The 19,448-nt window shown below is 35.6% G+C and overlaps 1 protein-coding gene and 1 pseudogene across 1 annotated transcript in view; both read right to left on the bottom strand.

Annotated features, from left to right (window-relative positions):
* Fife (regulating synaptic membrane exocytosis protein fife) overlaps positions 1 to 19,448 on the bottom strand; it is a 2,091,151-nt gene that overhangs the window by 287,183 nt on the left and 1,784,520 nt on the right. The window lies entirely within an intron of this gene.
* LOC138191244 (uncharacterized) lies at positions 16,742 to 18,483 on the bottom strand (annotated as a pseudogene).

The raw sequence follows: 19,448 nt of genomic DNA, 5'->3' as shown, positions 1-19,448 counted from the left end.
GGTTCGTATGGATGCTAGCCCAGATGTTTCGAAGTACACCAAGGTAGCCAGTGTAGCCTTATTGGACACCAAGTCGAAGTCATCGAGAGCTGGAACCGGTAGTTATCGGTAGCTGTTGATCCCTTGGTGGTCGAGATCTTCGTCGTCCAAGTACCTTGACAACGTGCGCCAGAGCGCGAGATACAGAATTCGAAAAGAAAGAATTAGTTAAGAGTTCTTATTGCCTACTTTGTATCGAGTTCGGTTGGAGTACCCCGCCAGGGACGCAATTCCTAAAGATTTCCTTTAGTTATGTGCCCTTGTGACGGGCGGCTCTAAAACACCACGTTACAATACTAAGTGTGAGAGTTGAATACTACCGTGCCAAGCCGGACGCGGCGTTTGAGACAAGGATTAGATGAAAGAAAACATCTGCTGTAATCGGGGGACTCTACGAGAAGACCCCTGTTAACTTCAATTTCATTCCTCGTAGCAGTGCAAAATTTGATATGTTATTTTCCACAACTTGAAACTAATTTCTACAGTATCAGAGTTGTCAATATTTATTCATCAAACCATAATATATTTTGAAAGAAGAATGAGCGGTCAAACGTAACAGTTTACCAAATAATATAACTCATCTACAAAAACGAACATCTCATGTGAGGAACGGTCTGACGAGACGCAACTCGAAAGACTATTATTGGAATTTACATCGATGACAGAACTTGTTGGGTCAAACGACAAAGATAAGTTAGCAGACTGTCAATTTAATGACAAAAAATTGTTTATAATGACTTTAAATTGACAACTAATTTAAATATAAAAAAAAGGATACAAAGGAATTAAATAACTAAAAGGGCGTATTTTACTTGTTAAAAGAATCTCAAATGTACGAATAAGTTGAATTTATGGAAATTCAAAATAATCTTGTATTTGCATGAAATGATGAATATGAGACAACATATTTTTGAGAATATAAAAAGATGAACTGATAAAATTAGCTCTAAATAGAATGAAAAATTTCTTTCTTTTTGATGAAATCTTTAGATTGAATATTCTTCCATTTTTTACTTGTTTTTCCCTTGTTTAGATTTATTTAATATAAGTAAGCAATTAATAAAAAAAATAGTCTCATCACAAAAGATATCCTTGTTTGGTCTTCGGTCGTCATTTCCCAAACAGACACCACATAAAAAAAGTTTTATCACGCTGTACGTGCACGCCAGTTCCTGCATGTCTAAAAATATCATAAAGGTGATTTTCGGATATCTAGTTTGTCCTAACGAACTTTTGTTTGACACTGAACAGTTTTTGCTCAAGTGTTGATCAGACGAATAGTCATAGCCATAAAAAGAATTGAAAAAGAGTAAATGCTTCGACCGTTAGCTTGCGATATTTAAAGGATACCACTCGTTCTCTGGTGTGGTCCTTCTGGTATGTACGTGCACGTAAGTCTGTTTGGATCCAGACTGCCGTTGATATTATTTGATGATAAGGTTAACTTAAACAAGACTAACTGTTTCTGGGAACGGTTAGAAAAAAAGACACCGTATGCATGTAATGCGTACGGAAATTTAAGATGAAATATAAGAATGACCTAAAACGAAATTTCAAAGGTTATAGGTATGTGAGAAGAATATATCAATCCATGAAATTCAATAGGGGTTGGAAAATGAAGCTAATATTCAAGGGTGTTCGGCATCGAGGATCTGACATGATCTTGATTAGGCTTTCCAGACTTGAAAGCCATGAAGTAAATATAAGGTGGTTTAAACATGGTTTCTCTCACTCTGGGTCCTGATACCCCACTCGTTTCCTTCAATGTTACAAGGAGAGGAGAAACCGGCATTCCTTCAGCAGATGTAGTAAGTAGGCTGAGTAACATAACTGTAAATCTTCGAAGATTGAAATTGTACCACAGTTTCAATCTTTTCCTGGCCGACGGGTGCTAATGTTTGCTCGGAATATACCTCCAAATTGGAACTGCTTTGATCCGAGTTGAATACATTTTGTGGTCCATATTGTTCGATAAGTAGCACTTCAGTAGTATAGCTATGAGAGTTCTGAGTACAAACACCTTTTTTACCGACCGAGCCACTCCGCGCACCCCAGACGCAAACCCTTGTAGGTTACCCACGATAGGACTGCTGATGTGTAACATCAACCACCCCCACATTCTTTTCACACGTTATCAACCACGTGACATTCCAAAATTAATAGTTCTGGAAATTGTTTTTTATCCACTCGGATATCGCTGATGTGTAACATCAACCACCTCACATTCCTTTTCCACGTTATCAACCACGTGACATTCCAAAATTGATGGTTCTGAGAATTGTTTTTCACTTACTTGGATGTTGGTTTGATATCCAAGGTCGACCGATAGCCGCGGTACATTCAGAGCCATGGATCTGCGGTGTTGGGTTACTATCGCTCTGGGAATGCTAAAAGGTGCGCGCGCATACACAAACATACGTACAGCTGCCCTATAAAAAGGACGGTCATCACTGCAAACGATCATTCAGTCACAACTTGTCAAGTATACGTGAGGAAAAAGCTCAAGATGGAATCCGCGAAGTGTTTGAGATTGATCGATATTATGGAATCGGCGTACAAAATCTTGGACAAATCATCATCAACAGCAGAGATTCAGAAATGGATAAAATTTGGAAGTCAAAATATTAGGCTTCTGAACAAAATTTTGCGAAAGACTTCATCCATTGGAGAAAAGATGAGAATTATCACAACGATCGGACTCTTGAAAGCGCTCGCGGAAAAATTCAAACGTCTTCAGAAAACAGGTGGAGGTACGCGGAAAGTAAGAAGAAGCGATCGAGTTCACTGGGAAGATTTGGAATCAGCTTTCGAGGGGAGAATTCGAACTGGATCCATCGTCAATTTGAAGCATAAAGATGTGGAGAGATTTCTAGAAGACGCAAAGGTACTAGCTGTGACGAGACTAAAAAACGCTCTGAAGAAAGACAGGAGCTTGAAAACCAACGTTATCCAGGCTTGTAAATTTGAAGTTAGAAAAGATGATCGCACGGTGGAAGAGATCAAATTTTTTAATACGAGAAATGAAATCATCCTCCAGACAACTGATATCAAAGAATGGTTCATCGAAAACGCGACGGAGCGTTTGTTGAAGAAGGTGGAAGATTTCCAGGAAATGGATTCAGGCTGGTCGTTACTTGAAATTATAAATCTTACCGTCAACAATAACAAGTACGTGCCACTACGAGGCGGTGTCTTCACGTACACACCACTACCCAAAGATATTCAAGATAAGAAGGCTGTCGTCAACATCCGTAACAGCGACTCGTATTGCTTTCTTTGGTCGGTCACCGCAGCTCTGTTCCCAGCCGACAACAACAATCCCAGTAAAATTACTTCATATCCGCATTTCAGCTCAGTGCTACAATACGAAGGTTTGCATTTTCCAATGTCTTTAGACCAGATTCCAAAATTTGAGAAACTTAACAAACTTTCAATCAACGTTTATGGTATAGATAGTTCAGAAAAACAAAAGCGCAGTGAAATCGTCCTCATTTATTTGAGCCGAAACAGGTCTGACAAACCTGTAATTCATCTTTTAGCGATAGAAACTGAAATCACTGACGATGACGATGATAGTATGGAAAATATTGAAAAAAATAGAATCTTTCATTTTACTTGTATTCGAAATTTGTCTCGATTAACAAGTTCTCAAATTTCTAAACGTAATGGTCGTACTTGGTTGTGCGATAGATGTTTGACTTACTTTCATTCTGAACGATGTTTAACAAAGCACAATGTAGATTGCATGAATTGGGTATTTGCATGATTTTTATATTTCTTAACTTTTGATGTTTTTCGATTCTATAAATTTTTTTAGAATTTTTGAAAAAAAAATATTTTGTTTTTGTTTATAAATATTTGAATAATTTAATAAATAAAAGTGGTCCTAAATCACATAAAAGTCACGTGACATAAAACGGAATGTGATTGGTTTGACGTCATTGTGCAGCTACTAGCGCGTTTATTTGAATCCACAAAGAGGAAGGTACAATATTTTAGAAGCGCTAAAAAAATTTTAAGTAAGTTTTTTAAACTTTAAGTTTGATACATTGTATAATTAATGTCAGACTTCAGTGAAAATAATTAAAATAGAAATCAATTTTTGTGTGGTGTTTTTTTTTTTTTTAACTCACACGGATAATTGTGTGGAGGTTATGATCACGTCAATGTTATTATACTAAGATTGTTAAGCAAGCATTAGTTTGACAGCAGTGCAGTTAGTGATTATTAATAAAATAATAAAATGCCCCGACGAAAAGTGGATCCAGGTTTTAGTGAAGCACGATCTGATAATTTACCACGAGTTGATGCATTTATGGTTGCATCCTATCTCGCATCTAACTCTGACTTTGTATCAGCAGAAATGAAAGGAGCAAAAGCTAACCTGTACGTATACTTTAATACAGCTATTTGAATTAATAATAGTTAGAAATGAATTGATACCTTTTTTATCAAAAAAATAAAAATAGTATCTTATGAGATAGTGAATAAATGATCGCAGTTATCTTACTATTTGGGTTAAACTGCTTTGAATTATAGATCAGGGAGAAAGTCATATGGAGATGCACCCGTCGAATTTGTACAGCTGAAACTTCATGGATCTGAATGTACTCTCAAGTGTCTTATTTGTCCTGAACACAGAGTACATAATAAATCATATAGAGTGACTTTAGTCTTGAATATTGTGTACGAAGAGATTTTATCGACTCAATGTCATGATTGTGCGGCATCGCTAGGTGAATGAAATAGTATAACAATATTCTAGGAATAACCAGTCCTGTTATTGTTTCTTTTAATTTTTTTTTTTAATATTTATGATACACTCGTTATATGATAAGTTGAAAATGCTTTGAAAATGTAATAACCTCAATTAACTTATTTTTATATCTTTCCTAGGTGGACGTAAACACGCTATTGCATTTCTAATGTGATTACACAGAAGATCTGAAGAACCTTCACCAACAGATGTTGAATGTTACTGGCGCAAATCTGTTTTATCTCAAGTTGGATCATCAATCAAATTTATTAGGGTGAAAGATTTTGCTTCTAATACAGATACTACTGCTATAGCTAAACCTTTTAATACACTACAAGAATTTGTGAATAGAACAAAACAAAAAACAGTACAGAGCCAAATCTTGAAATATTTTAGTTCAGAAAATACTGAAAAAAGCCTATCAATTCATAATTTATTAGTGGACTTTATCAATTTAGGAGGAACATCATGTGACGATTTCTTAGATTTTTGCAACAATCGAATGTCTCCAGATTTGTGTGATAATATTGGAAAATTCACTCAAGACCAAGCAGATTGTGATCTTTGGTTGTCATTGCGATACGGACGAATCACTGCTTCAAAAGCATATGAAGCGTCCCGGTGTAATACACCTGATGGAACGTTAGTAGAGTTGCTGGTTGGTGGTCAAAAACTACGTAATACAAAAGCTATGGAACGAGGCAAACAATTAGAAGCTATGGTTTCACAACGAGTTGAGCAGAAGTTGAAAAGAAAATTTCAAAAATGCGGCTTATTTTTATGCAACCAGTACCCATACTTGGGAGCTACGCCAGATGCAATAGATGAAGAGTTTGTTGTCGAAATTGAATGCCCGAGGTCTGAAAAGAGTACTCGTACATACATTGACACTACAAATTACAATAAAGTCTCAATGAAATATGTTACTCAAATGCAGATGCAAATGCTTTTCACAGGAAGAAAAATGGCATTATTTATTGTAGCAGACTCGAATTTTGAAGAAACACGGGAATTTAAATCTCTCACTATTGATTATGACTCACAATTGGTGGACAAATTATTAAAAGATTTGAATAGGTTTTGGAAGAAATGTATTTTTAAACATTTATTTAATTCTTTGCAATAAATTAAGCTATCAAATTGTATAAATACAAAACTTTTATTTGTTTGTATTAATATTTTCTTAATTTTTATTAAACATAGTTTTAATGTTAATAGAACTATAGTGAAAAATATAAATATACGCTATATATAGATTTTATATTCAACTATTTACGTCTTCTTGATCAATGGTCCTTGTAGATTAGTTAGAGCAGCAACAATTGTCATAATATTATCCATTTTAGGAATTAATTTAATGTTTACACATGAATGAGGTTCGCAAATTTCAAATTCTCGTATCCTTCTTATCAATCTTTCAATGTGAATACGAAGACTTGCGATTCGTTTTGTAGCAATAACTTCTTCATGACTTGGTTTCTTGTCAGCACTTACTGTCGGAGGTCTAATTAACGTACAGTTTTTACCAATCACCAAGTTTTCAATGTGTTTAAAGCCTCTATCAGCTAGTACAGCAGCGTCTGGTTTCAAACAATCCAAATATCCAGATTGAGAGACGATTTCAGCATTCGATATTCTACCACCGAATCCAGGTGAAATAAAATTAACTATTCTATCAGGAGTACAAGAAACTAAATATTTAACCGTATTAGACTTTTTGTATTCAGACCAAGTCAATGATTGTTTTACAGGATCTGTTGACTTTTCTATTTCAATTTCTAAACAATCAATTATTGATTCTACTGCAGCATAACGACATCGAAAGCTTATTGGCAACTGACGTTTGATTCTTGCTGATGAAGGCCAAATAATAAAGTCTTTTAAATATTCTGCCATGATTGGTAAAGTCTTTGTAAATATGCGACTTATATTAGAAGTGGACATTCCAAAATCATCAGCTAAAATAGCAAAACTTTCATTTAATCGTATTTTTTTTTAACGTGATAAATACATGAACGTCAGTTAAGTTAGCAGTACGTAAAATATCAATAAGATCCATACAGTCACTCGGGATTCCGATATATTTACGAGGCGATAATCGAATTCTCTCAAATGTTTGCTTCAAGTTACATTTTTGAAATTCTTCTTGTTGAAATGCACTTTTCCATTCATTTTCAGTACTTGCATGTGTGGATAAAAAATTATCTGATGAAGAAGTGGGAAATGAACTCACTGTTGTGTGAGGTGATAAATTTGAGATGTTAGGCGATAGATTTGTCAGTTGACGATTGTTCGTTGGCAAAGAACAAGAATTGTGCAGATTTTTGTTCTCAAATGACAGTTCAGTTGGAGACGTTGCACGATCTTTAGTCTGAGGTTTACATTGAACTTTCGTACTTCTGTATGAGCTCCTTATTTTAACTTGAACAGCAACATTAATTTTTTCATTTCCAGTAGCGAGATAATCATGACAAACATTATTGAATGGTGGTATCATTCCAGATCCTTGATGATCGTTGATATTCATATTATTGAATATATTATTATCAGAATGTTCTTCAGCAATACAATTGAGTGACTCAATCACTTCTAGATTAACATTATCCATTGTACTGCTAGAGTTTTGGTCTAGTGTTAAATTATCAATAGATAAATCAAGTTTTTCAAAACCTGGTTGATGAACTTCCATTGAACGAGCATCATCTATGCTTATGGGATTTGGTTCATCAATAAATTTATGCGGCACAACATTATTTTTTATCCGCTTGTTACCACCAACCATTGTCCACTCCAGCCAATTGTCCATATCCACTTTTAGCTAAAATGAATAAATTCAATCTTTAATTTACGTTATAAAATAAAAGTGTAATTTTAGGTTATAATTTTATTTAAAATCAATTTTGCTTATTTTTAATGAATACTTACGTCAAAATGATCTTCACAACAATAAAGCCGAGTTGATGCTGAATAACAAGTTTTATTTCCACATGCATCCAACCAATTTTTACGCTTTGAAGCATTTGATGGAACATTAATAAAAATTTTGTTTGGGGTAGATTTACCAGTATTTTTACAAGTTGGTACTAAACACCAACAAAAATCGTTTTTTAATGACATATTAAATAATTTAATAACTTTAGTTTATAATAAACAGCACTATCAGACGTTCTTTTCATCAATCACAACACAGAGCAACAGCTGATTACACGTACGGCGTGCTTACAGGAGAACTTGGCGCTAAAAATTTCAAAAAAAATCAGCATTGTGACGTCACATACGCGAGATGGAGCTACTTATTCATTTAAATATTGCCTTTTTTTTATTTATTAAATTATTTAAACACTTATAAACAAAAACAAAATATTTTTTTTTCAAAAATTCTAAAAAAATTTATAGAATCGAAAAACATCAAAAGTTAAGAAATATAAAAATCATGCAAATACCCAATTTAAACAAAACCAAAGCTATTCTACCTACAGAGGAGGAAAAAATTCTAAAATTTAAAAATTTCAAGCACAAAGAAACCGTCCATTCTGCATTTACGCGGATCTCGAATGTTTACTGGAACCTACGCTCAAAAAGATGGGTACAAGAACAATTTATCAGAAGCATCTTCCGTATAGTATAGCTTACTATCTACATTGTGCGTTTGACGATTCGTTTTCAAAATTCAAAATTAATCGTGGAGAGACTTGCGTTCAATGGTTTGTGAATGAGTTAGCGGAATTGGCACATTCGTTAGAAGTTTATTTCAAAACTGTTGTACCGATGGAACCGCTCAATTTCAATCAAATCAACGAATTTCATTCAACAACAATGTGTCACATTTGTGAAAAACCGTTTACACTCACAGACGTGAAACATCGTGATCACTGCCATTTCACGGGAAAGTACCGTGGTGCTGCTCATCGAGGTTGCAATCTAAATTACCAAAATTCGCACACTATCCCAGTGATATTCCACAATCTGTCGGGTTACGATTCACATTTTCTGATCAAAGCACTGGCTACATCGTTCGAGGGCACAATTGAGCTTCTACCCGTAAACAAAGAAAAATACATTTCTTTTACAAAATATGTCGAGGGGACAGATATAAAGTTTAGATTCGTAGATTCGTACCGATTCATGCCCAGTAGTCTTGAGAAATTAGCAACGTATCTCGGTGATGATCAGAAATCAATCACACGAAAATTTTATCGTAGCTCAGATAAATTTCAGTTATTGACCAGAAAAGGAGTGTTCCCGTACGAATACATAGACAGTTGGGAGAAGCTCGAGGACAGACGGTTGCCATCCAAACAACAACTTTACTCAAAATTAAATGATCGGGATATATCAGACGACGACTATACACATGCATGTAAAGTTTGGCAAACTTTTAACGTTCAAACTTTGGGAGAGTATTCGGACTTGTATTTACAGACGGACGTGTTTTTACTAGCCGACTTTTTTCAAAACTTTCGACAGAGCTTTTGGACAACGTACAACCTGGACCCGTTACATTATTACACCGCGACCGGTCTGTCGTTTGATGCGATGTTAAAGTGTACCGACATCGAGCTCGAGCTTCTCACCGACATAGATATGGTTATGTTCATCGAAAAAGGTATCCGTGGTGGTGTATCACAGTGCTCGAACAGATACGCAAAGGCTAACAACAAGTATATGGGAGAGGAATTCGATCCTGAGGTCGAAGAATCTTATCTCATGTACTTTGACGTTAATAATTTGTACGGTGCTGCTATGAGCTTTGCTCTGCCATACAGTTCCTTCGAATGGTTATCAGACTTCGGACAATGCGACGTTCTTACCATTTCGGACGATGCGGAGTTTGGTTACATACTGGAGGTGGATTTGGAATATCCTGAGGAACTGCATGAAATTCATAAGGATTTACCACTGTGTCCGGAGCACTATATACCTCCGATCTCGGATAGTAAGCAACCGAAATTGACGCCCACGCTACTTTCCAAGAAAAGCTACGTTGTTCACTACAGCGTTTTGAAACAATGCTTACAATTAGGCTTAAAATTACTCAAAATTCACAGAATTCTCAAATTCAGACAAACCCCGTGGCTCAAAAAATACATAGATTTGAATACCGATTTGCGCAAAAAATCTCACAACGAATTCGAGAAAAATTTTTACAAACTGATGAACAATGCAGTTCTTGGCAAAACAATGAAAAATGTTAGGAAGTGTAGAGATGTTAGGCTGATCACGAAATGGGATGGAAGATACGGTGCTAGAGCTACTATAGCCGAACCCAATTTTCACAGCTGCACCGTTTTCGACAAAGATATAATTATCGTTGAAATGAGTAAGACGAGAGTCAAGTTGAATAAACCATTGTTTGCAGGTTTCTCCATCATGGATCTGGCTAGAACATATTTCTACAATTTTCGTTATAATTATATTAAGCAGAAATTCGGCAACCGAGCAAAATTAATGTTGACGGATACCGACAGTTCGATTTACAATTTTACGGTCCCCGACATACACGAACATATGAAGGAGGACTTGCACAAATTCGATACTTCTGATTATCCGCTTGACAACGTTTATGGAATGCTTCTAGCTAACAAAAAAGTTCTTGGCTTGATAAAAGATGAGAATAACGGAAAAATAATGCTGGAATCCGTAGGATTAAGAGCTAAATCATACGCATTCCAAGTCTTGGGAGATGAGAAAGACAATAAACGTGCCAAAGGTTTCAAAGGATCAGCGTTGAGAAAAATAACTTTCAACGATTACTTGGAATGTGTTTTGAACCGTGAAAATTTGTCTACAAATCAGCATTTGATATTGAGTCGAAAGCATGAGGTATACACCGTAGTACAGCAGAAAGTGGCACTGAGCTGGAATGACGACAAGCGAATCGTGTTTCCAAACACAACTGACACGCTTCCGTGGGGCTACAAGCCTACACCTCAGCTTTGTAATTTATAACTGTACCATGTTGTATGAAATATTATTATCATGTAGGATAGTAAATAAGAACGCTCCGAAATATAAGAAATTGTACAACGATGCATATGTCTGTCGATTGTCTAAAAAATAAAGATGCATACTTCTCATGTGTCGGGTATAAAATAGAGAGGGACATGCGTTTCTAGAAAAAATTCATTTATTCAAATGTTACATATCCGATTCGTTTATCCAACTGTTGTGTGTATTGTCAAAACCTAACCATTTAACGTAAATTTTCCTTCCACGCTTCTTGAGCACCTTCTCCACCAGATAGGTATCCGCATGTTAAACCTTGAGGAGCTCTTGTTCGTAGAAGCCACCAGCGATGGGTTGATCTCGGTAGTCTTTGAGCTTGTACGTCACAGGATGAGTATTTTCTACTCGACTTATCGTGAATATTTCAGTCGTCCAATTGGGAGTGTAACCTTTCTCGAAGACATTTTTGAATCTGCTGATTCGAACTTTGTCGCCGGATTTGAACTTTGCCAATACGGTAGGTATCGCTCGAAGCCCTCCGTACGCCTGACGTAATAACAGCCTCTCGTTTGCAACGGTGACATTTAACGGTTTCATTCTTATGGTTCGGTGTTTGACGTTGTTGTAAGCCGAAACCAAATCAGATAAGATATCGAGCCACTTGTAGCTTCCTTGCATGCTGAACCGTTTTCACATTTTACTTTTCAGCGTCCGATTGAAACGTTCACAGATCGAAGCCTTCAAATTACTGTACGTGGAGTAAAGTTTAATTCCGTAACGTGTCATAAGCGATTCAAATTTCGAGTTGTAAAATTCCGTTCCTCTGTCGACGTGTAAATTTTTCGGCACCCGTCCTTGAACAAGCACAGATTCCATTGCCTTCGTAACATCATCTCCAGACTTGCTCTTTATCGGTACAGCCCACGCATACTTTGAAAAAATATCAATGACTGTGAGCATGTACTTGTAGCCTTTGTTTAGTCCAGCGTATGACGTCATATCAACAAGATCCGCCTGCCAGGTCTCGTCGATGCCGCGCACGTCTACACGTCGACGCGGGTAATTCCAGCGTGCAGGCTTATGCAGTTCCGTCACCAGTGCTTGTTTTTCCTCGTTCATATTCCAACGCTGTTAGTCGGGTGTCCAATTGAGAAATGTTATCAGCGTTTCGAATCGACGGGTCTCTGCCTGTTTCAAAGTCTGTGTAAAAGGTATCCAAGGCTCTCTCCGAGGTGAGCTTTAAAGCTTTGATCATTTGATCGAGGTTGTCGATTAGTTTTTGCAGCACGTTGAATTTTCGTCTCAAGGTTCTTGAAGTTACAGCATTGTTCGGCTCTGCGGGATCTGCGACATTGCACAGTCTCTTGTTCCGTATATTACGCTTCGACTGCCATGACTTTGACGTTGATATGACCTGAACTTTGTACAACTTTTTTGACATGCACGAATCGTGTGAGACTGACGAGTCTGCATCGGATGCGTTGAGCTTATATATAGGCCGATTGATCACAAGAATTTGAAAACGGTGCGCACTGGGTTCTGCGCATATCGGAGGGAAAAATGACGTCAGAAATGCGGTGCGCACTGCGTTCTGCGCATTTCGGAGGGAAAAATGACGTCAGAGACGACTGGGTCCACCCTTTATCCGACCCGCCATCCCCAAATTTTTGGGTTTCATTGCTCTCCCGGCTCTGCAGAGATGATGAAATTTATGTAAAAAAATGACGTCAAAGACGCCGGGAGAGCAATAAGACCCAAAAATTTAGGGATGGCGGTTTGGATGATGGAACTTGACTCTCGTCTTACTCATTTCAACGATAATTATATCTTTGTCGAAAACGGTGCAGCTGTGAAAATTGGGTTCGGCTATAGTAGCTCTAGCACCGTATCTTCCATCCCATTTCGTGATCAGCCTAACATCTCTACGCTTCCTAACATTTTTCATTGTTTTGCCAAGAACTGCATTGTTCATCAGTTTGTAAAAATTTTTCTCGAATTCGTTGTGAGATTTTTTGCGCAAATCGGTATTCAAATCTATGTATTTTTTGAGCCACGGGGTTTGTCTGAATTTGAGAATTCTGTGAATTTTGAGTAATTTTAAGCCTAATTGTAAGCATTGTTTCAAAACGCTGTAGTGAACAACGTAGCTTTTCTTGGAAAGTAGCGTGGGCGTCAATTTCGGTTGCTTACTATCCGAGATCGGAGGTATATAGTGCTCCGGACACAGTGGTAAATCCTTATGAATTTCATGCAGTTCCTCAGGATATTCCAAATCCACCTCCAGTATGTAACCAAACTCCGCATCGTCCGAAATGGTAAGAACGTCGCATTGTCCGAAGTCTGATAACCATTCGAAGGAACTGTATGGCAGAGCAAAGCTCATAGCAGCACCGTACAAATTATTAACGTCAAAGTACATGAGATAAGATTCTTCGACCTCAGGATCGAATTCCTCTCCCATATACTTGTTGTTAGCCTTTGCGTATCTGTTCGAGCACTGTGATACACCACCACGGATACCTTTTTCGATGAACATAACCATATCTATGTCGGTGAGAAGCTCGAGCTCGATGTCGGTACACTTTAACATCGCATCAAACGACAGACCGGTCGCGGTGTAATAATGTAACGGGTCCAGGTTGTACGTTGTCCAAAAGCTCTGTCGAAAGTTTTGAAAAAAGTCGGCTAGTAAAAACACGTCCGTCTGTAAATACAAGTCCGAATACTCTCCCAAAGTTTGAACGTTAAAAGTTTGCCAAACTTTACATGCATGTGTATAGTCGTCGTCTGATATATCCCGATCATTTAATTTTGAGTAAAGTTGTTGTTTGGATGGCAACCGTCTGTCCTCGAGCTTCTCCCAACTGTCTATGTATTCGTACGGGAACACTCCTTTTCTGGTCAATAACTGAAATTTATCTGAGCTACGATAAAATTTTCGTGTGATTGATTTCTGATCATCACCGAGATACGTTGCTAATTTCTCAAGACTACTGGGCATGAATCGGTACGAATCTACGAATCTAAACTTTATATCTGTCCCCTCGACATATTTTGTAAAAGAAATGTATTTTTCTTTGTTTACGGGTAGAAGCTCAATTGTGCCCTCGAACGATGTAGCCAGTGCTTTGATCAGAAAATGTGAATCGTAACCCGACAGATTGTGGAATATCACTGGGATAGTGTGCGAATTTTGGTAATTTAGATTGCAACCTCGATGAGCAGCACCACGGTACTTTCCCGTGAAATGGCAGTGATCACGATGTTTCACGTCTGTGAGTGTAAACGGTTTTTCACAAATGTGACACATTGTTGTTGAATGAAATTCGTTGATTTGATTGAAATTGAGCGGTTCCATCGGTACAACAGTTTTGAAATAAACTTCTAACGAATGTGCCAATTCCGCTAACTCATTCACAAACCATTGAACGCAAGTCTCTCCACGATTAATTTTGAATTTTGAAAACGAATCGTCAAACGCACAATGTAGATAGTAAGCTATACTATACGGAAGATGCTTCTGATAAATTGTTCTTGTACCCATCTTTTTGAGCGTAGGTTCCAGTAAACATTCGAGATCCGCGTAAATGCAGAATGGACGGTTTCTTTGTGCTTGAAATTTTTAAATTTTAGAATTTTTTCCTCCTCTGTAGGTAGAATAGCTTTGGTTTTGTTTAAATTGGGTATTTGCATGATTTTTATATTTCTTAACTTTTGATGTTTTTCGATTCTATAAATTTTTTTAGAATTTTTGAAAAAAAAATATTTTGTTTTTGTTTATAAGTGTTTAAATAATTTAATAAATAAAAAAAAGGCAATATTTAAATGAATAAGTAGCTCCATCTCGCGTATGTGACGTCACAATGCTGATTTTTTTTGAAATTTTTAGCGCCAAGTTCTCCTGTAAGCACGCCGTACGTGTAATCAGCTGTTGCTCTGTGTTGTGATTGATGAAAAGAACGTCTGATAGTGCTGTTTATTATAAACTAAAGTTATTAAATTATTTAATATGTCATTAAAAAACGATTTTTGTTGGTGTTTAGTACCAACTTGTAAAAATACTGGTAAATCTACCCCAAACAAAATTTTTATTAATGTTCCATCAAATGCTTCAAAGCGTAAAAATTGGTTGGATGCATGTGGAAATAAAACTTGTTATTCAGCATCAACTCGGCTTTATTGTTGTGAAGATCATTTTGACGTAAGTATTCATTAAAAATAAGCAAAATTGATTTTAAATAAAATTATAACCTAAAATTACACTTTTATTTTATAACGTAAATTAAAGATTGAATTTATTCATTTTAGCTAAAAGTGGATATGGACAATTGGCTGGAGTGGACAATGGTTGGTGGTAACAAGCGGATAAAAAATAATGTTGTGCCGCATAAATTTATTGATGAACCAAATCCCATAAGCATAGATGATGCTCGTTCAATGGAAGTTCATCAACCAGGTTTTGAAAAACTTGATTTATCTATTGATAATTTAACACTAGACCAAAACTCTAGCAGTACAATGGATAATGTTAATCTAGAAGTGATTGAGTCACTCAATTGTATTGCTGAAGAACATTCTGATAATAATATATTCAATAATATGAATATCAACGATCATCAAGGATCTGGAATGATACCACCATTCAATAATGTTTGTCATGATTATCTCGCTACTGGAAATGAAAAAATTAATGTTGCTGTTCAAGTTAAAATAAGGAGCTCATACAGAAGTACGAAAGTTCAATGTAAACCTCAGACTAAAGATCGTGCAACGTCTCCAACTGAACTGTCATTTGAGAACAAAAATCTGCACAATTCTTGTTCTTTGCCAACGAACAATCGTCAACTGACAAATCTATCGCCTAACATCTCAAATTTATCACCTCACACAACAGTGAGTTCATTTCCCACTTCTTCATCAGATAATTTTTTATCCACACATGCAAGTACTGAAAATGAATGGAAAAGTGCATTTCAACAAGAAGAATTTCAAAAATGTAACTTGAAGCAAACATTTGAGAGAATTCGATTATCGCCTCGTAAATATATCGGAATCCCGAGTGACTGTATGGATCTTATTGATATTTTACGTACTGCTAACTTAACTGACGTTCATGTATTTATCACGTTAAAAAAAAATACGATTAAATGAAAGTTTTGCTATTTTAGCTGATGATTTTGGAATGTCCACTTCTAATATAAGTCGCATATTTACAAAGACTTTACCAATCATGGCAGAATATTTAAAAGACTTTATTATTTGGCCTTCATCAGCAAGAATCAAACGTCAGTTGCCAATAAGCTTTCGATGTCGTTATGCTGCAGTAGAATCAATAATTGATTGTTTAGAAATTGAAATAGAAAAGTCAACAGATCCTGTAAAACAATCATTGACTTGGTCTGAATACAAAAAGTCTAATACGGTTAAATATTTAGTTTCTTGTACTCCTGATAGAATAGTTAATTTTATTTCACCTGGATTCGGTGGTAGAATATCGAATGCTGAAATCGTCTCTCAATCTGGATATTTGGATTGTTTGAAACCAGACGCTGCTGTACTAGCTGATAGAGGCTTTAAACACATTGAAAACTTGGTGATTGGTAAAAACTGTACGTTAATTAGACCTCCGACAGTAAGTGCTGACAAGAAACCAAGTCATGAAGAAGTTATTGCTACAAAACGAATCGCAAGTCTTCGTATTCACATTGAAAGATTGATAAGAAGGATACGAGAATTTGAAATTTGCGAACCTCATTCATGTGTAAACATTAAATTAATTCCTAAAATGGATAATATTATGACAATTGTTGCTGCTCTAACTAATCTACAAGGACCATTGATCAAGAAGACGTAAATAGTTGAATATAAAATCTATATATAGCGTATATTTATATTTTTCACTATAGTTCTATTAACATTAAAACTATGTTTAATAAAAATTAAGAAAATATTAATACAAACAAATAAAAGTTTTGTATTTATACAATTTGATAGCTTAATTTATTGCAAAGAATTAAATAAATGTTTAAAAATACATTTCTTCCAAAACCTATTCAAATCTTTTAATAATTTGTCCACCAATTGTGAGTCATAATCAATAGTGAGAGATTTAAATTCCCGTGTTTCTTCAAAATTCGAGTCTGCTACAATAAATAATGCCATTTTTCTTCCTGTGAAAAGCATTTGCATCTGCATTTGAGTAACATATTTCATTGAGACTTTATTGTAATTTGTAGTGTCAATGTATGTACGAGTACTCTTTTCAGACCTCGGGCATTCAATTTCGACAACAAACTCTTCATCTATTGCATCTGGCGTAGCTCCCAAGTATGGGTACTGGTTGCATAAAAATAAGCCGCATTTTTGAAATTTTCTTTTCAACTTCTGCTCAACTCGTTGTGAAACCATAGCTTCTAATTGTTTGCCTCGTTCCATAGCTTTTGTATTACGTAGTTTTTGACCACCAACCAGCAACTCTACTAACGTTCCATCAGGTGTATTACACCGGGACGCTTCATATGCTTTTGAAGCAGTGATTCGTCCGTATCGCAATGACAACCAAAGATCACAATCTGCTTGGTCTTGAGTGAATTTTCCAATATTATCACACAAATCTGGAGACATTCGATTGTTGCAAAAATCTAAGAAATCGTCACATGATGTTCCTCCTAAATTGATAAAGTCCACTAATAAATTATGAATTGATAGGCTTTTTTCAGTATTTTCTGAACTAAAATATTTCAAGATTTGGCTCTGTACTGTTTTTTGTTTTGTTCTATTCACAAATTCTTGTAGTGTATTAAAAGGTTTAGCTATAGCAGTAGTATCTGTATTAGAAGCAAAATCTTTCACCCTAATAAATTTGATTGATGATCCAACTTGAGATAAAACAGATTTGCGCCAGTAACATTCAACATCTGTTGGTGAAGGTTCTTCAGATCTTCTGTGTAATCACATTAGAAATGCAATAGCGTGTTTACGTCCACCTAGGAAAGATATAAAAATAAGTTAATTGAGGTTATTACATTTTCAAAGCATTTTCAACTTATCATATAACGAGTGTATCATAAATATTAAAAAAAAAAATTAAAAGAAACAATAACAGGACTGGTTATTCCTAGAATATTGTTATACTATTTCATTCACCTAGCGATGCCGCACAATCATGACATTGAGTCGATAAAATCTCTTCGTACACAATATTCAAGACTAAAGTCACTCTATATGATTTATTATGTACTCTGTGTTCAGGACAAATAAGACACTTGAGAGTACATTCAGATCCATGAAGTTTCAGCTGTACAAATTCGACGGGTGCATCTCCATATGACTTTCTCCCTGATCTATAATTCAAAGCAGTTTAACCCAAATAGTAAGATAACTGCGATCATTTATTCACTATCTCATAAGATACTATTTTTATTTTTTTGATAAAAAAGGTATCAATTCATTTCTAACTATTATTAATTCAAATAGCTGTATTAAAGTATACGTACAGGTTAGCTTTTGCTCCTTTCATTTCTGCTGATACAAAGTCAGAGTTAGATGCGAGATAGGATGCAACCATAAATGCATCAACTCGTGGTAAATTATCAGATCGTGCTTCACTAAAACCTGGATCCACTTTTCGTCGGGGCATTTTATTATTTTATTAATAATCACTAACTGCACTGCTGTCAAACTAATGCTTGCTTAACAATCTTAGTATAATAACATTGACGTGATCATAACCTCCACACAATTATCCGTGTGAGTTAAAAAAAAAAAAAACACCACACAAAAATTGATTTCTATTTTAATTATTTTCACTGAAGTCTGACATTAATTATACAATGTATCAAACTTAAAGTTTAAAAAACTTACTTAAAATTTTTTTAGCGCTTCTAAAATATTGTACCTTCCTCTTTGTGGATTCAAATAAACGCGCTAGTAGCTGCACAATGACGTCAAACCAATCACATTCCGTTTTATGTCACGTGACTTTTATGTGATTTAGGACCACTTTTATTTATTAAATTATTCAAATATTTATAAACAAAAACAAAATATTTTTTTTTCAAAAATTCTAAAAAAATTTATAGAATCGAAAAACATCAAAAGTTAAGAAATATAAAAATCATGCAAATACCCAATTCATGCAATCTACATTGTGCTTTGTTAAACATCGTTCAGAATGAAAGTAAGTCAAACATCTATCGCACAACCAAGTACGACCATTACGTTTAGAAATTTGAGAACTTGTTAATCGAGACAAATTTCGAATACAAGTAAAATGAAAGATTCTATTTTTTTCAATATTTTCCATACTATCATCGTCATCGTCAGTGATTTCAGTTTCTATCGCTAAAAGATGAATTACAGGTTTGTCAGACCTGTTTCGGCTCAAATAAATGAGGACGATTTCACTGCGCTTTTGTTTTTCTGAACTATCTATACCATAAACGTTGATTGAAAGTTTGTTAAGTTTCTCAAATTTTGGAATCTGGTCTAAAGACATTGGAAAATGCAAACCTTCGTATTGTAGCACTGAGCTGAAATGCGGATATGAAGTAATTTTACTGGGATTGTTGTTGTCGGCTGGGAACAGAGCTGCGGTGACCGACCAAAGAAAGCAATACGAGTCGCTGTTACGGATGTTGACGACAGCCTTCTTATCTTGAATATCTTTGGGTAGTGGTGTGTACGTGAAGACACCGCCTCGTAGTGG

The sequence above is a fragment of the Neodiprion pinetum genome, chromosome 7, assembly GCF_021155775.2.
Source record: "Neodiprion pinetum isolate iyNeoPine1 chromosome 7, iyNeoPine1.2, whole genome shotgun sequence".
Taxonomy (NCBI): Eukaryota; Metazoa; Arthropoda; class Insecta; order Hymenoptera; family Diprionidae; genus Neodiprion; species Neodiprion pinetum.
The sequence above is the reverse complement of the archived record's forward strand: the minus strand, read 5'-3'. Positions and strand labels throughout refer to the sequence as shown.